Here is a 20,427-nt window from a genome sequence, read left to right as displayed (position 1 = left end):
GCACCAGGCTCCTCTGTTCATGGGAGTCTCCAGGCAAGAATACTGGAGTGGGTTGCCATTCCCTTCTCCAGGGGATCTTTCTGATCCAGGGACTGAACCTGGGTCTCCTGCATTGCAGGCGGATTCTTTACCTGTTGGTGGTCTGAGCCGCCAGGGAAGCCCACCAGACCAGAGCCAGTTTTCAAATCTGAAATCCATTGACTGGAGGAGAGATTGTGTGTGTCCCTGGGGGGAAAGACTCTGTAAGACCCTGAGAAGGGCACATGGTGATGACTTCCCAGCCTTTCCCCAGGTGCTTATTCACGCATAGGACTGGACACCTGGAAGAATACAATACTGATTTATATTTAGAGGACTGTGGTTTAACGACAGTAAAGCGCTATCATCATGCGAGTCTCTGGGGTGAAAAATTCAGGAGCAACTTAGCTGGGAATTTCTGGCTCCTGGTCTTTCATGTGGTTGAGGTCAAGGTGTTTCATGTGGTTGAAGTCAAATCCTGGAGCTGGAGCTGTCCTGGAGGACCAGCAGCTGACCCTTCTGGCTGATGACATAGTTCTGCCTGTGGGCACGACGCCTCAGCTGATCCTTACGGGGCCACGCCACAGGCTGCTTGAATATGCTGTGACTTGGCTGCTGGCTTCGTCCAGAGTGGGGGCTCCAAGAGAGGACATAGTGACGTCAGGCAATGCATGCATTTTAGTGAGGAGATGTGACGGGGACACGTGACCGTGGGGTCTTCTGCTCCCACTGTGAGCCCAAGAAGCTGTAGGCTTGAGTGAGGAATGGAGTTGCCAGTTGAGGGTTCAGGTGAGCCGGAGCCTGGAGACGGCACCTGGGACACTGGGGTGCCATCCTCTAGGAGGCAGGTACACCCCAAATCTGTGGCCAGTGCACGGGGTCCCCAGTGGGTAGAGTATGTGCGATGGAAACAGGAGGGGCCTCATGGATCATCACTCCCAGTGACCTACTTGGGAATTGGAGTCTCACACGCACGACTCTGGACTCTGCAGGGTCAGAAGTTTGGCATCCAAGGAGGGATGCGTCCACCAGGTGATACCCTGCGGTGCCCTGGTCCCTCTGGACTGCTTGTGCCAAGAGGCCGGCAGACAAGGGGAAGGCCAGCAGCCTCGCAGTGATCACTGATGGAGCCCACAGGAGGAGGTAGGTCAGGGGGGCTGAGCACAGGGAGGCGGAGAAGGCTCAGATGGTAGAGATGTGTGCATCTCTGGCCTTCTTCTCCTGATGGGGAAGGTGAATGGACAGGTGAGCACTGTGACTCAGGAAGGCATGCTGACCAAGGGAACAAGGCTCTGGGTGTCCCCCCAGGTCAGCCATCATTTCCAGCCCAGGTGCTCGCTGGAGGTGAAAGGCCTGGGTGGGTGATAGGTGGGGATATGAGTATCAGATACAACCCTGAGCGAGCTGCAGCAAGAACAGCTAATGCACAGGCCTGGAGGAAAGGACAAGAATGCACACGTGTGTGACACGTGTGGTCACGTGGGGCTGGAGCAGTGGGGCTGGCCTGCCGCTCCCTCTCGCAGGGCTCTCAGGGCTTCTCCACGTCTCCTTCCCACGTGGCCTGGTTGGGCTTCCTCACAGCATGGCAGCCCCAGCTCCATACGTGAGGGCCCCGGGGACCAAGGCAAAGTCCGCCTTGCTGTTTCTGACAGCCTCAAGTCACACAGGGCATCTTATCCACATTCTCTTGGTTACTAGTGAGTCACACGCCCACCAGCTACAAAGGGAGAAGAAACTAGACCCTGTTCTCCACAGGAGGAAAGTCAAGGTCAAATTGTGTCACATGTGGCCCAAGGAAGGGAGATGGGACAGAGAGGATGAAGACTTGCTTGGAGACCATGTTCGCTAGTGGTATTTGCTGAATAGGTGGACAAGGTGGCCAGAAGGAAGAATGAGTCTCTTCTCTGGCCACGATAGAAAATGCCAGTCAGGCATTTGGATCTCAGAGAGAAGAGCCCACTCCATGGACCCCCGGCTCCCATGTCAGGGGGTGCAGAGACAAGTCCAGGCAACACTGGCCCCTCCAGGCTGCACCACTGTGATCAGCCATCCTCCAGGAAGGAGACCCTGAGGTTGTCACCTCCTATTCATTCTGTCCCTGACCCCCGGCTCCTCTATGGCCATCCCATTTTACGGATGGGATGCTGAGACCCTGAGAGATTAGGCATCTTGCCAAGGGCACTATCGGTGATCCAGATCTAATTCTGAAAGTTTTAAGCAGTCTGTTCCTCCTCTATTTCTACTATCTTAGGTAAAGGCAGATACAGTTTGGGAAACCCAGCTTTCCTCCTTAAAATGGAGGTAACAATCCCTTTTGCAAGGCCCCCAATGGGAACGGCCATCAGGGCGGGATTCTGGCGGCGGCCCTTACTGAGTGTTGAGTTTTGCAGGACAGAGTCTGAATTAAAAGGGGTTGGGGTAGGGAGGGGCTGGGATGCCTCATGGGAAAAGCTGCCAGAGGTCCACGGCAGAGGTTTACACATTGGAGTGAGGGGAACTATGGCCAGAAAGAGGGAATCTGGAAGGGCGGTGGTATCTGGAATCTGGCTTAAAGTTGGAAAAGGAGGGACAGGAAGTTGGAGGTGGGGTGGAGTGCTGAAAGGCAGTCAGCCAGTGCCAGCCCCATCCCCTGGGCCCCTGCCTCCCACTCCCCGCCTGATCCCTCCCCCAAGGGGTGGAGAGTTGATGCTGCCCAGCATGCCCCGTTGCTAAACCGGAGGTCCTTGAAACTGCCAGCCCCAGGCCCAGTCCGCAGGCGTCTGGGATGGGGTCAGTGCTCACACAGCCGCTGTTGCTGTGGCTTCTGGAAACCCTGCCTGAGGCCACGATCAGGGTCTTCGTGATCCCCCACAGTCACCTGGATGTGAGCTGGCTCCATACCGTCCAGCTAGGTGCCTGGGGCCACCCCCCGCCCTGCCACCTCTGAAGCTGTATCTTCCTTCTCCATTCCAGATCCTGTGCTGGGTTTGCAGCCTGGGGTCGACTTAGAGTATCTGGAATCAACCTGGATTGAAGTCCTGCCCTGCTAGAGACTGGCTGAGTAGCAGACTTCACACTGGTCACTTCCTGTCTCTCAACCTCACTTTCCCCACGTGTGCCAGGGAGAATCAAAGGTTGCAAAGGTTAGAGGGCGTGTGCACGGCCATGCGTCAGGCCACGGTAACGTTCCTTGTCCAGAGGGCCCTCTCTGCCCTGATGTCCGCTTCTGATGGGAGGTAGTGGCCTTCGCACTGGCTGTTCTCTCTGCCCCAAAGGCTTTCCTCCCAGAGGCCTGCAAGACCCAGTCTCTCTCTTCCCCCTGGTTGTTCCTTAAAAGTACTTTCTTAAAAAAAAAAAAAAAAAAAGTACTTTCTTGGTGAGGTCTTCCTGACATCCCTATCTACTCCCCTATTCCATTTCCCCAGTCCTTCTGTTGAGAACATTTCTAGGCCCAATATGTAGCCATTCTCTTGTCTGGGAGGCCACATCAGTAAACCGAATTTTGGGTAACTTTCTTGTCTCTGTAAATGTTCCAGAAATAGTCTGTGGGGCAGCAAAATCCCAGTGGCCAAGTCCATCCCAAGTGTGAATCTTATTTCCCTGTACATTTTGTCCAACAAGACGGAGTATGTGGACCCAGGCAGATTTTTCAGCTTTCCTCTTCCTCTTTCCTCCTTGCCCTTAGAGAATATTCTTTATCTTCTAAAACCTTTCTGCCCTACACTCCGTTCTGAATTCTGCTCAAGGAGACTGCTTAGGAAGTATTAAATAAAGTAGGTGTGTATCACCTATATTGTCTTATTTAATCAGTTTTTAAACACTTCCCTTTAGTACATTTTACTTACTGGCTTGTTGAATGTCTGTTTTCCCCACTAGAGCCTCAGTTCAATGGGGAAGAGGCTTCACCCAGTGAATATGTCTATGAACGTATCCTCAAGCTGCCTCATGGATGGGATAGACACTCTATGAAAATTTGTTGAAGGAATGAATGAATGAGGGCAGGAAAAAAAAAAGATAAAAAGACTCTGATTTCTTTAGGTTTCTGGGGCAAGTGGTTGGGTATTATTACCTACCTCCTTGGGCTTTCTAGGCAGTGCTAGTGGTAAAGAACCCGCCTGCCAATTCAGGAAACATAAGAGACACAGTTTCCATCTCTGGGTCAGGAAGATCCCCTGGAGGAGGGCCTGGCAACCCACTCCAGTATTTTTGCCTAGAGAATCCCATGCACAGAGGAGCCTGGGAGGCTATAGTCCATGGGGTTGCAAAGAGTCAGACACAACTGGAGCAACTTCGCATGCATGCACGCACCAACCTCCTAGAGCTGTTTTTTGGAAGGAGAAAGTAAACACATGAATAAATGAACAAAATCACTCTGTGATAGTGCATATGAGAGTAGCTTATTTTAAAGAGAGAGGGGCAGCAAGAGCCTTGAGGCCGTGTTGAATCTGGTCCTGGGCCCACTGGGCAGCCTCTGCTGGGGGTGGGGGGCACCCATCGATGTGTGGAGTGCTGACTTGCGGGGAAGCATGATTGCTATTCCCAGTTTACAGAAGGGGAAACTGAGGCCCAGGGAGGATCGGGGCTGCTCACGGTCCCCAGAAATAGCCGCCATGCCTGCTGACTCCCCGCCCGGTGCTCTTTGCATTCCTTTAACCAGCATCTCCGGGCTCCACAGTGAGCCAGGCTGACCCAGATAGGAAGCAGCCGCGGCTCCATCCTGAGGGCTCCCTGCCTGGAGGGGAGGGAGGTAGATCCACAGGGACAACCTGGGGGGTCAGCTCCTCTCAGCTTCATCTCCCAACACACACACCCCCATCATTTCAGCCCAAGGAAGCCCTTCTGAGTCCCTGGACCTCACCCCTGGGGCCCCTGGGTCTGACTGGTCTGTCCCCCCATGGCAGCCTCGGGGCCACCCAGCATGTCCTTTTGGGAGGTTGGCCCTGACCCTGGGCCTGGCCGGCACATCCCTCTGCGGCATACAGTGCCGTGATCTGTTTCCACATGTATCTCCCCAGGAGAGCACCGTCCCATCAAGGAGTGTCTGCCCGTGTCCTTCTCCTAGGGCACCGTTTATCATGCATCTGGCACAGAGTGGGCACAGAGGCTCCCTTGCTGGAACAGCAGTGAGAGCAGAGGGCAGGGCCCTGGGCAGATGGTGTGAGTGCCAGGGGCCCCCGACACTGTGGGTCCCAGGATTTTACTCCTTGGTTCCCGGGACCAAGCTAACGGGGAGCTCCCATGGAGCTGGTGTGATGGTGTCCCCCTTCCCCTCCCCGGTCTAGGAGAGCATGCAGGCTCATGTCACCGATGTCTACGCCTCGGTGGTGGAGGACTTGACTTGTAATGAGCAGCACAGGTTCATCATCGTGGACCAGGAGTTCTTCCGGCTGTGGTGGGATGGCGTCGCGTCAGCCAAGCAGAAACTCTGTTATAGCCACGCTTTCCGGGAAACAGACTCACTCAGAAGGACAATGCAGATAGTGGAGTGCAGTTTATTACGCCGGCAGGCCCAAGGCAGAGTCTCCTCTTAGCCAAGGACCCCGTCCAGCATTTGTGAAAATCTTTTGTACCCCATGTGTACGTGTCCAAAGCCACCACCTACCCCATGTGTACGTGTCCAAACAGTCAATAATCAATAAGCCCAGAGTTACATTCCAAATAGTTAATAACCGATAAGCCTGTGCTTACATTCTGATAGATAGTGTCCGGAGGCAGGGGTGATTAGTGTCTGTTTTCTCTTAGGTGATGAGTAACCTGGATATGATCTTCAAGGTTCCCCTGTTCGGAGGGGGTCTTATCCTTCCATTGTCGTCCCCACAGGCACTAAGCAGAGAGTTCAGAGTCCACTGGAGAGGTGGCCGCGCACGATCAGCACAGACAGGCCTGAGATGGAGTCCAGGCCCTATGAATTCCTTCTTCAACTCCAGGTAACGCTGCCCTCCAGGGTGGTCCCCACAAGGCAACGGAGAGAGGATGGCCTGGGGGTCCCAGTGATGACCCTTCAGGAAGCTTCCAGGACAGTGCTCTCTGTGGCCAGGGTTGTGCTGTGTAAACCAGGAGGCCCCAAACCCTCCTGGGCTGTTCTCAGAATTTAGATCAGAGTTGTGGTCAGCCCCATGCCCAGGAGATAGGTTTGTGTTTAATCCCGCCTTTCTGGCTATTCATTGTAGCCGTGGCAATCCTGCTGGCACTCAGCTGGCTTGAATGGGGTCCCCTCTGACACTGGACTCCGGGGGGCCCTGTGTCCACACTCTCTTCCTTCACTTACACATCTGTGTGGGCCCCGTGGGGACGGTAGCTGGTGACCCAGCCAGGGGGTGCCACAGTCCCTGTGGTTTCAAGGCTGGCGGCAGATTGGCTTCACTCATCACAGGGAGTGAGAGGCCCCGCTCCACAGAGGGCAAGCCGGGACCAGGTCTGCTGCCCCCGCTCCCTGGGTGATCACAGGCGGCCAGTGGCCTCTGTCAGCCGCATCCACAGCGGGAGTGACCTCCCTGCTCAGAGAGGCTGTACTTGAAGTAACCAACCACAGGATGGAAGCACCCGGGATGCCTCTCTGGAGCTTGCTTGGTCCTTCCAGGCTTCCCCTTTCTCCGGAACAGTCACTGATGGGGAGACCCAGAGGCCCAGCGTCTTGCTCAAGGTAGCAAAGCTTAGACTGGTGTCCACCAGTTTGCCTCCCACCCCGAGAAGGGATGGGAACCTGTGGCTTGTGGAGCTGAGAGCCCATTACACGGGCTCACCCAGGTGCCAGGTGCTTGCCAGGATTTTGCACACATTACTGAATTGACTCCTTCCAACAGCCAGTATGGTTAGAATACTAACCGTGATGTAAAGAGCTGGTCCAGGTTCAGAGAATGTGGGCAACAGGCTCATGGTCACACAGCTTATACCAGCCAGGTGGGATTCTTCTGGGTCAGGTATCCTGACTTGAAGCATAACTCTTCAGGGTCTCCCGTGGGCAGACCTCACTCCTTTTCATGGATACCCCCAAATCCGTTGTCTGTCGCTTAACCCCAGTTAAACACGTGGTCTGGGCAGGCAACTCCACAGTATAGCCCTGGAAGCCAGTGTTTTTCCCTGCTTTTCCTCATTGGGTGGACTGTGACCCATGGGCAGTTGGTGCTGTTGACTAAAACATATAGTCACAACCTGAAAGTAGAGAGTTAACTTTATTTGGTGGGAATGTTTAGGACTCTGAGCCTAGGAGACAGCCTCTCAGTAGCTCTGCGCAAACCCCTCCAAGGAGGCAGGGGAGAAGTCAGGTTATACACAACTTTGCAACAAAGAAAGCAGGCAGTCTGAACATCAGAGGTCAGCTATCAAGTTAAGGAATTTAGCATTCTTTGTATGGGAAGATGCAAGCCTCTGGGCTCACTGAATTCATTTCTTTCATATGCACCTTAGCTGTCTGGGGCCAATCCTGTTTCCCTGTTCACCTTGCTTCTGGCGTTCCCCCAGCTCCTCAGCAATCACCGTGGAGGGGGGACAGCATCGCTGGATCGTGGTTTTTGGAGCTCTCATTCACATTTGGAGGCCAGAAATCGCTGATGACTGTAGCACTGCTTATTGTTTAATATGGAAGGAGACATTTTCATTCACAGTGCTCATTTAAAACAGTACACAGCAGGTGTTATTCAAAATTTCTCAAGTGAATGAACTACTAATACTGCACCTTCAGCAATCAAAGCACAGTCTATAAACAGCATGGTGGCCTCACTGCCATAGGATTTGGCCTTATTTATATTTCCATTCCTCCCTTAATTTGTGTATCTTAAAATATTTGTCATCCAGTCATGATGAAGAAGGAATTCATAGGGCCTGGACTCCATCTCAGGCCTGTCCGTGCTGGTCGTGCTCGGCTGCCTCTCCAGTGGACTCTGAACTCTCTGCTTAGTGCCTGTGGGAATGATAATGGAAGGATAAGACCCCCTCCAGACAGGGGAATCTTGAAGATCACATCCAGGTTACTCATTGCCTAAGAGGAAGCATACCGTAATCACCCCTGTCTCCGGACAGGTCATAAACTCTTTCCGTATCTATCAGGATGTAATCACAGGCTTATCGATTATTAACTGGTTGGAATGTAACTGCGGGCTTATTGATTATTGACTGTTTGAACACATAACACGTACACATGGGGTAGGTGGTGGGTTTGGACACGTACACATGGGGTAGGTGGTGGGTTTGGACACGTACACATGGGGTAGGTGGTGGCTTTGGACACGTACGCATGGGGTATAAAAGATTTTCACAAATGCTGGACAGGGTCCTTGGCTAAGAGGAGACTCTGCCTTGGGCCTGCCGGCGTAATAAACTGCACTCCACTATCTGCATTGTCCTTCTGAGTGAGTCTGTTTCCCGGAAAGCGTGGCTGTAACAATGACAAATGCAATTTGAAGGACATTATACAAAATATCCCAAGTGGTACAGTGGTAAAGAATCCACCTGCCAATGCAGGACATGCAAGATCCATGGGTTCGATCCTTGGGTCAGGAAGGTCCCCTGGATTGGAAATGGCAACGCACTCCAATATTCTTGCCTGGAAAATTCCATGGAAAGAGGAGCCTGGCCAGCTACAGACCTTAGGATCACAAAGAGCAGGATATGACTGAGCACATACACACACACACATAGAAAATAGCTAGCTGATAATCTTCAAAATTATTAATCCCATGAAAGAAAAAGAAAGGCTCAGGAAGTGTTGTGAATTAAAGGATAATAAAGAGAAACGACATTAAAAGCAATTCATGGTCCTAGATTGACTCTTACACAAAAGAAAGGACATCAGTGGGACAAATGGCAACATTTGAGTAAAGTCTATAAATTTGATAGCAGCATTATTAATGTTAAATTTCCTGATATGGATAATTATATGAAAAGTGAAAGTGTTAGTCACTCAGTCGAGTCCAACTCTTTGCGACTCTATGGACTGTAGCCCACCAGGTTCCTCTGTCCATGGAATGCTCCAGGCAAGAATACTGGAGAGGGTTGCCATTCCCTTCTCCAGGGCATCTTCCCAACCCAAGGATCACACCTGCACCTCTTGAGTCTCCTGCATTGGCAGGGATATTCTTTTACCATGCACTACCTGGGAAGCCCAAGTTTCCAGAAGGCTGACATGATTTCAAAAGCAAAATACTAAACACATGTGCTTATATATATATATTTGATGAAGCAGCAGCCAAAGCCCAGGTGCTGGTCTAGGTACTGGACACAGTGCTGACCAGGACAGACAAGGTCCTGCTGTTGCAGAATAAGTGAAGGTGAGGAGTTTGAAGGAAGCACCATGAGATGCTACAGGCATGTCCCCAACAAACGCAACCAGGCACAGCTCGGGAGTTGTAACCTGGCTTTTCCTCTCTGCCCACAATGCCAAGGTCCGCCAGCTTGTAGACCAAGGATGCCTGGAGTTTGTCTTCGGAGGCCAGGTCATGCACGATGAGGCTGTGACCCACATCGATGACCAGATCCTCCAGCTCACAGGTTTGATTACCCCTCCCCAGACCCAGGGTCCCTTGGGTCTCCTGTTAGGCTGGGACTGGGTGTGTGAGCCCTGGTCCTGGGCTACATCCTCCCCTGTAAACAGGAGACCATGGTCGGTAAACACTGTGATTGGCTGGTACCATGGCCACGCTTGTGTCCTTGAGTGCAGGTGGTAAGAGTGTGATTTTAGACCAGACGGGCTGACTGGCTGTATCCCGACTCTGCGAATTACCACCTGTGATCCAGAGCAAGGGATGTAACCCCTTGAAGCCTCAGTTTCCTCCTCCATGAATGAGTTTGATAATGAAGTAAAACCTCCCTTAAAGGATTGGTGTCAAAATTAAATTGGGATAATTCAAATAGGGCACATGGAGTACACCGTGTGAGTCCCTAGTGAATGCTAGGTAAAGATTAGATCCCATCTCTGTTATCACTCCACCTACCACCTACTCCACCAATACCACCTCCAAAATCAATGCCTCCACCTCCAACAGCAACACCATTACCGCCACCATCACCATCAAGCGTCACCTCCAACACCACCACTTCAGCCATCACCATCACAATTCTAAATACCACGACCGAGTCCGTCCCAAACCTCCTCCATCCCACACCTCCAACACCACCTCCTCAGCCATCACCTCCACCGCCATCACCACTTCCATCGCCTCCGTCACTAAAAATAGCACCACCTCCTCCATAATCTCAACCATTACATCCACGCCATCACACCACCACCACCTTCACTACGGCCTAAACAATATCACCCACACCACGATCACCATCATCACCACCAACGCCATTCCACCACCCCTTCCACCACCACCATCATCATCACCTTAACACCACAACCACCATCTCCACAACCATCGTGGTCGCAACCCCCACCATGAACACCAAGGCCTCCAGCACCATCACCAGCACTACCACTACCAACACCCCTGCTACCACGAATAACACCAACACCGCCTCCACGGACCCTGTCACTACCATCGCTATCATCGCCGTGACCGTCACCATGCACAGTTGCACTGGGACGCAGTCCCCTCCCACCACCCAATGCCTTTCACAAGCAACACTTCACCAGCCCGGCAGGCAGGCATCATGGTTTTCAGTCTCATTTTCCAAAAGAGACACTGACAACAAAAAAGGGCAAAATTCAGTGGACCAGCTAAGGTTTTCTCTAGGGCATGGCTGAAGCTCTAACTCCGCCATCACCCCACGAAAGAGGAACCCCAGGTACCCCCTGTGACAAATGCCAAAATAGCATTGGATATTGTCTAAAGATCCTTTTAGCATTATCTTCCCTTTTCCCTCTTTAATCTGGGGTCCCTCCCTCATCTGAGATTCCACTGTCCTGTTTCTAGACCTCATTCTACGTCAAGATTTGCCACTTCCATCCCAAAGGTGGTCCAGCCGACAGAACCCTCTCTTCTCAGACCCCTACATCCCTTTTCTTTTTTTAAATTTATTTATTTTTAATTGAAGGATAATTGCATTGCCATATTGCGTTGGTTTCTGCCACACATCAACATGAATCAACCACAGGCATACATACATCCCCTCCCTCTCGAACTTCCCTCTCATATGGCAAATTCCCACTAGCTATCTATTTCACACGTGGTAGTGTATGTTTGCATGCTTCTGTCTTTACGTTTGATCACGATGCCTGCCACAGAGTCCTCCTGCCTGCCAGGAGCTGCTCCTGTGCCCCCGTGCATGCTCACACCTAGGAGGAGGGCTGTCACCCCCCGCCCTGGTGCGTGTGAAGACGCTGAAGCTGAGAGACTGAACCTCCCCCACCAGGCAGGTCTGCAGGGCCAGTACTGGCCTGGTTCTCTGACTCCAAAGTCCATGACTTTCTCATTTCTCCTGTTAAAGATCTTTCGGTTTGACGCCGTACCAAGGTGAGTGGGAACGGGGCGGCAACGCTTTAGTCGTCTTCATACAAACTCCACAGTCTCCCTAGTGCAGCCTCGGGTCTCATCACCTGGCCTCCTTCCCATCTATCTCCTTCCCGCTGCCCCCGTCCTGCTCCAATGACACGTCTCCCGTGCTTCCAGCCACAAGGTTTCCTATTCTTTCCACTTCAACAGCTCATCTTGGACTCAGCTGAGGGTCTCATGGTCCAGGCACCTCCACTGGGCCCCAGTACCTTATCACCTCCCCCTCTTCCTCCTGGAACTATAGGTGGCCTCTGGCAGTGACCGTCATCTGATTCTCCTCTGGGTCCCCAGGACAGGGTCTGGCCTGACAATGGTGGGAGCACAGAGGGAGGGGGTGGGTGCTGACCTGCCCTTCTTGGGGGTGACCTCACGGGGACAGCCCTCACCTGTGGTCTCAGCCCACCACGCCCACCATGCTGAACTCCCCAGAGCGGTCAGGCCTGCCCTCCAGCACGGCATCCAGAATCTTAGCAAATGAGGGTTCTCATCACTGGTGTGGGAAGGAACGTGGAACCCTGCAGTGTGGCTCCTCCCCAGGGGACTCTGTGAGGCTCTATAATATTCTGAAGACCAGCCAAGCTCCTAGGACTCCTAGAGGATGGACACCGATTTCCTCCCACAATAACCGCCTGGTTCTAAGAACAAGATGTACACCTACTGACTTCAGTCCTCAGGGCAGTTCAGGAGATGGGGAGTCATTTTTTAAAATTTTATTTATTTTAATTGGAGGCTAATTACTTTACAATATTGTAGTGGTTTTTGCCATACGTTCACATGAATCAGCCATGGGTGTACATGTGTTCCCCATCCTGAACCCCCCTGCCACCTCCCTCCCCATCCCGTCCCTCAGGGTCATCCCAGTGCACTGACTCTGAGAGCTTTGTCTCATGCATCTATTTCACATATGGTAGTATACATGTTTTAATGCTGTTCTCTCAAATCATCCCACCCTCACCTTCTCCCATAGAGTCCAAAAGTCTGTTCTTTACATCTGTGTCCCTTTTGCTGTCTCACATGTAGGGTCATCATTACCGTCTTTCTAAATTCTATATATTTGCTTTAATATACTGTATTGGTGTTTTTCTTTCTGACTTACTTCACTCTGTATAATAGGCTCCAGTTTCATCCACCTCATTAGAACTGATTCAAATGCATTCTTTTTAACAGCTGAGTAATATCCCATTGTGTATATGTACCACAGCTTTCTTATCCATTCATCTGCCAATGGGCATCTAGGTTGCTTCCATGTCCTGGCTATTGTAAACAGTGCTGCGATGAACATTGGGGTACACATGTCTCTTTCAATTCTGGTTTCCTCAGTGTGTATGCCCAGCAGTGGGATTTTTGGGTCGTATGGCAGTTCTAGTTCCAGTTAAGGAATCTCCATACTGTTCTCCATAGTGGCTGTACTAGTTTGTCTTCCCACCAACAGTGTAAGAGGGTTCCCTTTTCTCCACACCCTCTCCAGCATTTATTGTTTGTAGGCTTTTTGAGAGCAGCCATTCTGACCGGCATGAGATGGTACCTCATTGTGGTTTTGAGGGAGTCTTAATCTAATATGCTTAACAGCTTCCTGAGGAGGAGGGAAGCAGGTTTCTCCTGCTGAGGCAGCGACCACCTTTCCTATGTCTCCTGTTCTCTCTGTCACCTCAGTCCCTCAACTCTGGCTCTGCCCGCCACACACTGTCCAGGTAGGTCTTGAGCAGCTGCATGAAGGTGACCCAGTGGCTCAAGCAAGATGTAAGGTTACTTCTCTGGTGGGGAAAAATCTGACTGCAGGCTCTTCTGGGCCACTAGGGGGCGCTGCGTCACAGAGAAATCCAGGCATCCGAGTTGCTTGCGTCGTTTGCTCTGAATCCCCTAGGGTGTCTCTGCCCTCCTTGCCTGGCTGCAGGTGGCTCACCTCACGGAAATGCCATCCTCTCAGAGAAGGGGGAAAGAGGATGGTGGCAGGTTGCAACCTTGTGAAGGTGACCCAGAATTTACCCTCATCACTTCTGCTCACATCCATTGTTCAGAACCTAGTCACATGGCCTATCTTCCACGGGAAGCTGAGAGATGCAGTCTCCAGCTAGAATTCTATTGTCCTTCCCTAAGCAGGAGTATGTGGTTCTGTTACTCAACGGCAGAGAGAAAAATAAATCTTGGGGGATTATTAGCTGTTTCACTCAATATTCACTTGTTCATTGGAATCTCAGGAATGTTTTTTTCCTGGAGTCTAGAAAACCTGTATAACAGTGACTTGATTCTTTAAGATACTTACTATTTACTTTCAAAGAAGGGGTGGGGGGAGGTTTAGGACTGATTCTGCAGCCCATTGACGTTTCTTATATTTTCACATCCTCTCCCACATAATCAGAGAAGGAAACAGCAACCCACTCCAGTGTTCTGGCCTGGAGAATTCCACGGACTGTCCATGGGGTCGCAAAGAGTCAGACACAACTGAGCGACTCTCACTTCACTTCCCACATAATCAGAGAATGGCTGCCACTTCAGTCATCATAAAGCCATATTTGCACATTCAAGGAATAAAAGGAGTACAAGGGAGGCTTACCTCCTCTTTTTTTTTTGTATTAAAAAGGTGGAAATTCTTGTCCTGAAACCCAAGCAGGTGAAACCCATACATCTTTTTTAATATGACCATAGCCTGTGCCCACTTCTCCATTCACGGTCTGTGAAAACAAATTTCTGACACAACAAAATGATATTGCCATGACTGATCAGACCAGTGAAACCCTTGGCTTTGGGTCGGTGTCCAGTGAGCAAAGTGAGAATTCTGAGTCATGAATTCTGGGCCATGGAGTCTGCAGCCATCAGGCCTGCCCTCCTCAGTCTTCCCCTCTGGGCAGAGGGCGTGCCCTCCACAGCTCACTGTTTCCCCTGCCCAGTTTGATGATATTGACCCACCCTCCCTCAACCAGGACCCTCCATCCCCCAGTCTTCCCCTTCCTCTCCAGAAGCCCCTTCTTGGCCTCCTCTGTTTCCTGCTCCCCCTCTGCTGATCCCAGTGGTCCCTGAAGGCTCAGAGCCCCACCCCAAGTCCAACAGCCTGGCTGACCCTCATCACCTCCTCTGTGCGCTAGACCCTGAATCTTCCTCAGGTCCTCCCTAGCCTCCCATGTCACCTTCTTCCTGGATGAGCCTTGTATATGGATCTGATTACAGCTCTGTCCCATAACCCTGGAATCATCTTCAGGGCCACAGCCAGTGTCCCAGCCTGGGCAACTCATCAATGAAGGGCAGTTTGACTTAACACCAGTGACTCAAGGGCTTCCCTGATGGCTCAGATGGTAAAGAATCTTCCTGCAATGCAGGAGACCTGGATTCAATCCAGGATTCAATCCCTGGGTTGGGAAGATCCCCTGGAGAAGGGAATAGTTACCCACTCCAGTATTCTTGTCTGGAGTATGCCATGGACAGAGGAGCCTGGCAGGCTACAGTCCGTGGGGTCACAAAGAGTTGGACACGACTGATCGACTAACACACACACACACACACACACACACACACAGTGATTCGCGCTCTTGGAGTCTTCCTTTTCTCGCCATAAAATGCAGGCTGTGGGGACTTCCCTGGTGGTCCAGTGGTTAAGAATCTGCCTCCTGGATGCAGGGGTCGTGGGTTTGATCCCTGGTCAGGGAACTAAGAGCCCACATGCCTCGCAGTGCAGCAATAAATAAAAATAATAAATAAATCTTTAAAAAAAATGCAGGCTATAACTCCTAGCTGATAAATAATGTTTGGGGGAATCCTTGGTGAACATTAATTAATGGTTTATCAAGTCTGGGAGACTTTCTGCAGTCACCCTGATCTTTGGTTCATTTGTGGTGGCTCATAAATCATTAATAAAGAAGAGAATATTTAGATGATTCTGGGATTGGACCTCTGTGTTAATATCTATAGCAGCAAGGCCCTCCTTGCCAAAGGGAAGGCACTCCAGCCCTGAGAAGTCAAGGGCCTCTCAGGGAGTTACAGGGTGAGGGGCCACCACACTTTTATCAGCAAGGCTGATCTCTTTGCAGAAGAACACGGGTTTCTCTACAAAACGTTTGGGATCCGGCCACAGTTCTCCTGGCAGGTGGACCCATTTGGCGCATCTGCCACGACCCCCACCCTGTTTGCCCTGGCAGGCTTCAATGCCCACATCATCTCCCGGATAGATTATGACCTGAAGGAGACCATGCAGAATGACCAGGTGAGCCGTGAGCTGCATCCATGGCTGCTGACTCACCTCTGCTTTTTCCCCTCTTTTTCTCACTGCTTCTCAGAGCCCCTGCTATTCTCCCGAGCATTTGGGATGCTGGTGGCTACACAGGCCATGGGACGTCCCAGGCCCATCTTTGCCCTGCTGTGCCCTCCAGCATGAGTGGTTCTCTCCTCCCGCAGGTCTAGCTCCTGGCTGAGCTGCAGGCCCAGCTCGGATGCCTGTGGCTCTGAGTCCCCTTCCCTGCTTCAGCTGGGCTGGCGCCGCCTTCTTCTTTGAGTCTCCAAAGGGATTGGCACAGACCTGCACTCAGTAAACTGTGATCAATGCAGAGAGGAGGTGGTAGGGGGTTCAGGGTACCTGGGATGTAATAACTCTTCTGATGGGTGAGCGGAGAGTACGAAAGAATGTAACACTCAACAATCATAGATACACTGCCTTTGCCATCTACAAAGTGCCAGGCCTGGTGGGAGCCACTGTCCTCTGGGTTTCCTTTAATTCCCACAGCAGCCTATGATGTAGTTTCTCATTACTGGGGCTGAATTAATAAGGTACCAGAAACTGGGAGCTCCCAACCACAGAAAATGTTATTCACTGGTCTGGAGGCCAGAACTCCAAGATCAACCCTGGACATGGCCATGCATCTTCTGAGGATGTCAGGGAAGGGTCCACTCTAGGCTTCTCTCTGCTTCTGGTGGCCTCAGGCGTCCTTGGCCTGGAGACAGCCTACTTCTTCCTATGTCATCACGTCATTTTCTTCTGTGTCTGTCTGGGTCCAATTTCTCCTTTTATCCCTACTTGAATGGATAAATGTCCATCCTCATGATAATTTTTCCTCAATAACCTCTGTAAAAGCCTTATTTCCAATTAGGTCATATGAGCTAAAGGGGTTAGGACTTCAGCATATGTTTTTTTGGGAGGACACTATTCAACCCAAAACAGGTAGTGCTAAAATTATCCTAGATGGAGAAATTAAGGCCAAAAATGTAAGGATTTCATGCAGGATCACACAGATAATAAGTTTTGGAGAACAGGGGTAGCATGGAGTTATCAAAGAGGAATTGGGCTCCCAGTGGGCAAGAGAAGTAAGCTTTTTAATGACCCCCACCGAGCTTTAAAAAGTAAGCTTTTTAATGACCCCACACACTTTCTCTGGCAGCTCGATTCTCCTGCAGGTAAATGTGTGATCTGGGTGTGATTCCCAGGGATTCGTGTGCCAATCACAGAGGAGTCAGGAACTGTGTATGGATCAGATGTAATGCTCCTAGAAGCAGGATTTTATCCCTGCTTCGTAGCCCTGAGCACTTTCTAAGCATCAGAATGTGAAAATGGACCCTACCCTTAATGAGAGGTGATGAGCTCCCCATGTTGGAGGGATTCAAGCAGATTTAGAAAGAGTATGATTGGCAGGTCCTGGCAGAGTCCTTCCCTGAGGAGGGGTGGGGTGAATGTGCAACCCCCTGTGGCTTTGGGAGGTCAGGAGGAATCTTGAGGAGAAGGCAGCAGAGGGAGATATTGACCATGAACCACTGAGAGAGGAGCGGGGTGCAGGGAGCCATGAGACTCAGGCGGGGTCTGGGGAGGGGAGCTGGGCAGCCCTGTTGCCCCTGGGCCCTCACTCTGTTCCCTCTGGGTTTGCAGGAGATGCAGTTCGTGTGGAGAGGATCCAGGTCCCTGTTGGCGCAGCAGGAAATCTTCACGCACGTCCTAGATGGGAACGGCTACTGCTCGTGAGCTCTTGCCTTGGGCCAGGCCCTGTTCCCAGCCCTCTCCCTGAAGCATGTCAGCCCCCACCCTCACGGCCACCCCTGAGGGGACTCACCAAGCACCCATCTTACAGAAAGAACAACTGAGGTCTAGACACCCAGCCAAGGTCCTGTGGTAGCAGCCGTGGGGGCAGCAACATTGGGCTCAGGAGACTGCTCCCAAGGTTCCAAGTCATGGGAACAGCCCTCCTGTGGGCTGTCTGGTTGGAAGACCTGGGTTCCGTCCCTATCTGTCCCTTTGAGCCTGTGAGGCTGCAGGCCGGGGTTGAGCCCCTCTTTGAAGAGGGGAGATTGTCAGCAGGATGAAGCGGCAGCTGGGAGAAGAGGCCTGGTGGGGGGAGGGGGACTCACTACCATGCTCTGGGTGCCCTGCAGGGTGACATGCCCGAGATCCCACAGGGCTGAAAAGTGGCGACTCTTGTCCACTAGGCTCTCATCTGCCCACCACTTGCCTGTCCGTCCAACTGATGGGAGACAGAGTCCTCGGGCAGGCCTGCCCTTCCAGCAGGGTGTCACCTCTAATGTTCCTCTGTTTCTCAGTAAAGGGTTTTACTGGAATTTGAAAAAGCTGTCTTCCCAGATCCACCCTGGGATGGAATGTACCCCAACAAGACTGTTCTGTCACTCTGAGCAACATCCAACGCTATGCTAACACCCTGTCCTACAATGTGAGGAAACGAGCCCCCTGGTTTTTGACATAATACATCCTCTGGCCCTGGGTTAGTCAGGGTTCCGCAACTCTTCCCAAGGACTGCTCTGAGAGGACCACCTTGGACTCAGGTCCACCTCTCACCAGATCAGTCTCCATCTGGGCAGTGGGCCAGGCAGCCATCCCAGCTCTGGCTCAGGCCTCTCTCCCTGCAGCCCCCAACCCTCGAGTCCTCACCCACTCTACCAGCTCTTTCCCCCACCCTGAGTCACCCCCAGACTCTCCCATCTGAAATGCAGCCCCTCACCCAAGTGGGTCTCTTGCTTCTACCCAGCCATCTCCTCCTTTTCCCTTTTCAGGGCTGGGGCCTGAATCCTGGCTGCTTACTCAGCTGCTGTGAGACTCAGGGCCCTCTAAGCCTCAGTTTGCTCATCTGTAAAATGGGGATGATGACAAGACCTGCTTCATAGGTTCAATTTGAGGTCAAGTGCCAAAAGTATGCCCAGGGGACAGTGCCCAACCCTGCATCCTCATTGTTGTCACAGCTAAACTTTATGGAGCCCCTACTGAGAGAGGTGTTAAGCTGGTAAAGAATCCGCCTGCAATGCAGGAGACTGTAGTTCGATTCCTGGGTTGGGAAGATCCACTGGAGAAGGGATAGGCTACCCACTCCAGTATTCTTGGGTTTCCCTTATGACTCAGCTGGTAAAGAATCCACCTGCAATGTGGGAGACCTGGGTTTGATCCCTGGGTTGGGAAGATCCCCTGGAGAAGGGAAAGACTACCCACTCCAGTATTCTGGCCTGGACAATTCCATGAACAGTATAGTCCATGGGGTTGCAAAGAGTTGGACACAACTGAGCAACTTTCACTTTCACTTACTTGCCCCAAGCACTGTTCTATGGGATACACTTGCCTTATACATTTAATCTGCCCCATTGGGCGGAAGGGGCAGGCAGCATGTTATTCCATTTGCCGATGAGGGAACTGAGAGTCAGAGAGGTTAAGAAATCTTCCTAAGGCCACACAGCTACTTAGCAGGGCAGTTGGGAAAGTGAAATTTGTGTTCAGACTCAATCAGATAAGTCCCACAGCCTGCTTTTTAGCATTTGACTACCATTTTAAATGCTATTTACTTTGTTTGCTATTTTTATTTACTACATTTTTATATAGGGGCATATATTAGTAAAAATTTTTAGCAAACAAAATTCTATACATTAGGTCAATAGGCCAATTGGCATGACAAAGTCAAAATATGTAAATACATATTACTTTAGCTGCAGCTTGAGGCATAACTGAAAATATCTGCAGGAAGTAAAGAAACAAGAGGATGAAATATTTACTTACTCAACAATTCAAAATAGAATTTGAGGTTTACAAAAGGAAAATAAAAACATCTGCCTAAAATAAAGGGCTTCCCTGGGGGCATTAATGGTTAAGAACCTGACTGCCAATGCAGGGAATGTAAGAGACATGGGTTTGATCCCTAGGTTGGGAAGATCCCCTGGAGGAAGGCTCAGCAAACCCACTCCAATATTCTTCCCTGTAGAATCCCATGGACTGAGGAGCCTGGTGGGCTACAGTCCATAGGGTCACAGACTTGGACACGAATGAATTGACTTTGCACGCATGCACACCTGAAATAACTTGGGTCCAGATCGCAAAATTTTATATCATTGTGTGCCCTCCTGTACCCAATCCATTATGAAGACTGTCAAATTGGGGTCCTATAGGTTTTATAAATCTAGGCTTGCCTCAGTAACATGCTGATCCAGTACTTCCTTCTGGAGATGGCTCTGAGCACCCCTGGAACAAACCTTGCATGTCCAGTCATGAGCATCTCTGCCCTCTGACCAAAGCCTTTGATTGGATCCAGGCAGGCTCTCTGGGGCTGCTCGGCCCTGTCTCAGGGGTCTGTCTACCTGTGACAGGGAAGTTAAGTTTTTATCATGCTATCCATCCTCATCATTTTTTGTGGTGAGCTCATAACAAAATTCAGAAGACAGATGACACATATAGATCTCGTGAATTTATCTTTTTAGCCAGCTTGAGGGAGGGCATGGCAACCCACTCCAGTATTCTTGCTTGGAGAATCCCATGGACAGAGGAGCGTGGCTGGCTACAGTCCACAGGGTCGCAAAGGTCAGATGTGACTGAGCGACTGTCATGCATGCCCACCAGGCTCCTTTGTCCATGGAATTCTCTAGGCAGAGATATAAGAGTGGGTTGCCATTCTCTTCTCCAGGGGATCTTCCTGACCCGGGGATTGAACCCAGGTCTCCTGTATTGCAGGCAGATTGTTTACTGTCTGAGCCCCAGGGTAGTCATCCTGAGAACCGATAAACTCTGATGGTCTCGTTACACTGGCCACTTCTAGGA

The 20,427-nt window shown here is 51.1% G+C and overlaps 1 pseudogene; it reads left to right on the top strand.

Moving 5' to 3' along the window:
- Positions 1-2,782: 2,782 nt before the first annotated feature.
- Positions 2,783-20,427, top strand: part of LOC122696624 — a 47,463-nt pseudogene continuing 29,818 nt past the window's right edge.

The sequence above is a fragment of the Cervus elaphus genome, chromosome 6 (genome assembly GCF_910594005.1).
Source record: "Cervus elaphus chromosome 6, mCerEla1.1, whole genome shotgun sequence".
In the NCBI taxonomy this organism is placed as follows: domain Eukaryota; kingdom Metazoa; phylum Chordata; class Mammalia; order Artiodactyla; family Cervidae; genus Cervus; species Cervus elaphus.
Note: the sequence above shows the minus strand (reverse complement) of the source record. Positions and strands in the feature narration are given on the sequence as shown.